A 5088-nucleotide genomic window follows, 5' to 3' on the forward strand; every position below is an offset into this window, starting at 1 on the left:
TCTTCAATTCTAATCTGAGATGTTTCACTTCTAGTGGATACTTTTTAACTTTGCTTTTTTAAAAGAAATTAACCATTGAGTTCAGCTTATAGTATAAAACATGACATTTTTTTTTCTACATCTTTCTCTATAACAAAATTCAGATCTTCCCAAGTGTTCCCCAGAAGGGACTTAAGAAATCATCCCATTCATTCACCCATTCCCATTTTACAGTTGAGGAAAGAGAGGCTCAGAAAAGGCAACATTTCTAGGTCACTGAGCTAGTAAGTAAGAGGGCTGGCACTAAATCCCAGTTGTAGGACCACTAATGCAGTGCTCTTTTCATGACATCAGGCCTCATGACTTAAATTCCAACATCAGAGGAAGTTACAGATCCCCATATCTAGAAAATATTACAAATTTCTGTAGAATTTCATATTTAAGTTATTGAAGATCTTTCAGAATTAAAGAAGAAAAGGTGGGGGAAAGATGAAGGGATGGAGGCGTGGTGGTAGAAGTCATAATAATAGTAGTATAGTAGTCATAAATAACTTTCCATGTGTTACATAGCGTGACTTTCATAGACTATTCACCCTACTCAATAACTCTTTGAAGTATGTAGAATTATTATGTCCATTTTACAGATGAGGAAACTGAAGCACAAGAAGTTTAGCAATTTGCCCAGAGAGACATGGCTTTTCAATTCAATTTCATTTAGTAGTCTTGGGTATAGTGAATCCCCCAAATGTAACCAAATTTTGCTGGGAGGGGGGTGTAAGTCATATTGAATCATTGTGCAGCATTTTGCATAGTTCTCCAGAGCACCAAATCTCTTTTGGATAGCTTAGCAAATCTCAGGGAGGTAGCTGAAACATAAGAAAATTTAAAATTCTTTCTTCAGCACCTATTAAAAATTTATTTAACACTTCTGTTTTTTTTTTGACAGGTCAAATATTAAATAAAAATTGTTCTTTCAGCAATTGGATTCATGAATAGGTCAATAGGGTTTGTTGGAGTGGATGACGCAGAAGCTGCACATACATTCACACACACGTAGACACGCACACCCTCATTCAGTTTCATGCACAAACAAACATTACCTTATAGCCTGGGAGAATATTTTTAGCCAAACTGGTTTCACTTGGCAGACTGCAACCCCCTACAGGTGGCACCTATTTTCTGTGAAGTGTTTCCTTTTCCCAGAACTGAGACACTGAATTATCTTTAGCCGAACTGGTTTCATTTGGCAGACTGCAACCCCCTACAGGTGGCACCTATTTTCTGTGAAGTGTTTCCTTTTCCCAGAACTGAGACACTGGCACCACATACCTCCTTGCTCTTCTCAACATCTGTTTCTACTTATGTGCCAGATAGGGCCACCTGACCTGTGAAGGGAAACAAAATAAAGGTTCATGGCTATTGTCTCCCAAAATGTCATGTTTTGGTCCACCCAGATTGGGAAACTCAGTTGGAATGCCAAGCATCAGTCTACCGTAAGAAGGGGCAGGGGCTATGGGAAAAAAAACTATTTTCCTTCTTCAACTGTTGGTGTTCATTAGAAAATAAAATAGGGCTCTAGACCTTGGAGTCTAGAGAAGTCAATTCACAGAGAGACTAATATTCACTATCATTTCTAAAACATGGCATATTGCTGCACAGATGGTACAAAGAATGCAGAAAGGCCTAAAACTTTCCCTGAGGAGGTTTATAAGATTAGGAACTCAGAATTGGTACATTAGAAAGTAAGTATGTAAAGCTAGATAGTGTATCAAATTTACAGGGCAGGTAGTAACTATCACAGGTGTTCTTTGGAAGGAGCAATAGCCAAGGGCTGGGGTGATAGGAGAACCTCAGTGGTGATGAAACTTGAAAAAAGCGACTGATTTCATTGTCCTGACAAATGAAATCATTTTCTTTTAAATGGTTTACCAGGATGAAAATGACCAAGTCATAACCCTCCTAAGACCTGAATCCCATGACACCCAAGAAAATCTGTGTTCGTGTTTCCTAAATATGTTTATTTTCTGCCTCTCTTATTTTCCTGTAATCAATATTTAATGTATCTGCAGTTGAGGGTAGAGATTGGCAAGGATAAATCTAGAGATATACCATACCCTTTATTTTTGCCTTCAGGTTTCATTTCCAGTTTTCAAAACTTTTACTGGAGTTGAGTAAGACTCGCCAAAATGTAATTATTTGAATATATACATGCACAGGTCTACAAGTTGCCTGTAATGAAGATATTCACTGCAAAATTAGTTGATTAAAAGGTTTAATAAATGGAAATAACTTTGATACCTACCAGTAGGGAGGAGTTATATATATTGCTCATGGACAAAAAGCAAGCTGCCGAGCAGCAATGTCTAATCTGACTCCATTTAGCTAAAACAACCACCAAAAAGAATACCTGTCCCCCGTGCATGTACCTCAGGCACAAACTAATTCTGGAGGCAATATGAGAAATTGTTAATAATGTTAATATCAGTGGGATTGGCATTTGCCATATGGTTTTTTACTTTATTTTTTCTTTGCTGATAAAGAAAAATTTTATAATTTTAAAAAATAGTTTAATAGGCATGTATATATATGTAATATTTAAATTTTTGATTTTCAGATCTTCTGTTTAACCGGCAAATGACTTAGAGACTCAACATGAAGCAGACACAGAAAAGTCAACCATTAAGCAGGAGAATGGCCACTTGGCACAGGTGTTTCTTAATATAAGAGTATTGATCGTTGCCTCACAGAAAACCAAATTTTCTTCAAGCAATAGATGATAAATATTTAGGGTTTTGGTACTAGGAAGTAGTTCAAAGCCTCAGAAGCTTGAAATTCAAAATTGAACAGGGCTCATGGAACTACTCATAAATTGTGAGAGGCTAATGATTTAAGAAGTGGGAAAGACATTGCTAAGATGATCTGCTTGCTGATGGTACTCTGTGACAGCCGCCAGCCTTGAGCAAGACTGAGGAATGCTAGATGTTGAAGTGGCCTTTCTTCTCCTCTGCCTGAAGAGCTCTGAGCAAGGCAGCCAGATGGCCATGAACTCTGTTTGGGATCTGGAGATAAGTGGGAGAGGCTCAGAGCATCCTGCTGATGCACCAGTTCAGGGAAAGTTAGTTGACGCAGCCCTTTGCCTTCCGCTTGGCTTGAATAAAATCAGGAAAAGTGGCTTAGACTCAGTACTTTCTCTGCCCTCCTCAGGGTCCACATGTTTCCTGACCCTTAACCTTTTTTTCTGTGCAGGGGCAGTCACCTGCACATGAGCTTAGCTGACAACGACATCCTGCCCATCTCTGTGTCCTGTGCCCATCCTTGTGGTTCATCGGGCTGCCCATGTCTTCTGCAGACTACTCGCTTCATTTCCAGCCATTGTCTGACCTAACCCTCGCCTAACCATTCAGACAAGCTGGTTTTCTTATTTCACAGAGAAAGTCCCTGTAAAAACCAACTAGCTAATTTACGTAAACACAACTCTTAGGAAATAAATTGAACCGCCAATTTTTTTTTTCTGATTCCTGTTAAGGAAGGTATAAGACCAAACCATTTAGGCTGATGATACAACACGTGCTCAACACTAACTGTTCTGTCTTTTCTTTCCTTTTAGAAAAATTATACAAATTTTTGGAGCTCCAGTGACAGAAATGAGTGTATACATTTTTCTGGTTACATCCTACAGGAAGCAAATGTATATCATAAATGACACAACTCCAAATTATGATATGGTGGAGAAAGCACTGAGCTGAGGGTTAGAAAACCTGATTTTTTTTTTTTTTTTTTTTTTGAGACTGAATCTCGCTCTGTTGACAGGCGCCAGGCTGAAGTACAGTGGCGTGATCTGGCTCACTGCAACCTTCACCTCCCAGGTTCAACCAATTCTCCTGCCTCAGCCTCCTGAGTAGCTGGGACTACAAACACGCACCACCACGCCCAGCTAATTTTTATATTTTAGTAGAGACGAAGTTTCACTATGTTGGCCAGGATGGTCTCGATCTCTTGACCTCGTGATCCACCCGCCTCTGCCTCCCAAAGTGCCAGGATTAGAGGCGTGAGCCACCACGCCCAGCCCAGAAAACCTGATTTTTATATCAATTCTGCCACTAAATATTCTGGATCCTGTTTCTTCATTGGCAAAATAATGGAGAGGATTGCTATCTTCTTGTTATAAAACACTTTGCTTGCATGAATCAGCAGCAAGTTGGAAGCAAGAATCATACTCAGTTGCATTTTCTACTCCACCTAGAGATCCGCAGTCAGTTTGTCACCTATCACAAGTGTCCTGGAATTAGGCAAACTCCCTCACTCTGGTAAATAATCAGAACCAATTACATCACCTGTCATGTTTGCTACTCTCTGAGAAACTTAGTGTATTTTCAGAAATTATATTGTACCTTAATGATGTAAATTTTAAAACTGATTAATTTTCTCCATGGTGGCCTGAGAACCTTAGTGTAGCAGAAGAGAGAGAAAGAGAGGATAGACAATACATAAATGACAGGTAGGCAGGTAGATGAATAAGGGATGGATGGACATATGGATGGATGGATAGATGGATGGATGGATGGATGGATACATGAATACATAGATAGATGGATACATGAATACATAGAGAGATGGAATCAAGGTTCTAAGCATGATCTTTAGAGCCAGACTACCTTGGTTCAAATCACAGTACTACAACTTTCTGACTGAATCATCTCAAGCAAATTATGTCACCTATTTGTGACTCAGTAAACTTAATGTCAAAATTCAGATAACAATATTTACCTCATAAGGTAATTGTCAAGATTAAGCAGGATTCTTTATATAAAGCTTTCAGCATAGTTTTGGATGTATAGTAAGTGCTCCATTAATATTAACAATTATTATTGTCGTAATTTAGGAAATAGTATGTATGTTTCCCCTTCACCATCATTCCAACCACCAATCCCCCCAACCCCACACACACACCCAGAGGTAACCACTGCTAGTGGTTTGATGCATGTTTTCTATTACATACATAGATACATATACACATGCTCATGCACTCACAAACACGTAGCCCTTTCAGGCACTTTTTGTTACTGTCCCCAAAAGTGGCTTATATATCATATATTGTTCTGAGATGAT

The sequence above is a fragment of the Saimiri boliviensis genome, chromosome 3 (genome assembly GCF_048565385.1).
Source record: "Saimiri boliviensis isolate mSaiBol1 chromosome 3, mSaiBol1.pri, whole genome shotgun sequence".
In the NCBI taxonomy this organism is placed as follows: Eukaryota; Metazoa; Chordata; class Mammalia; order Primates; family Cebidae; genus Saimiri; species Saimiri boliviensis.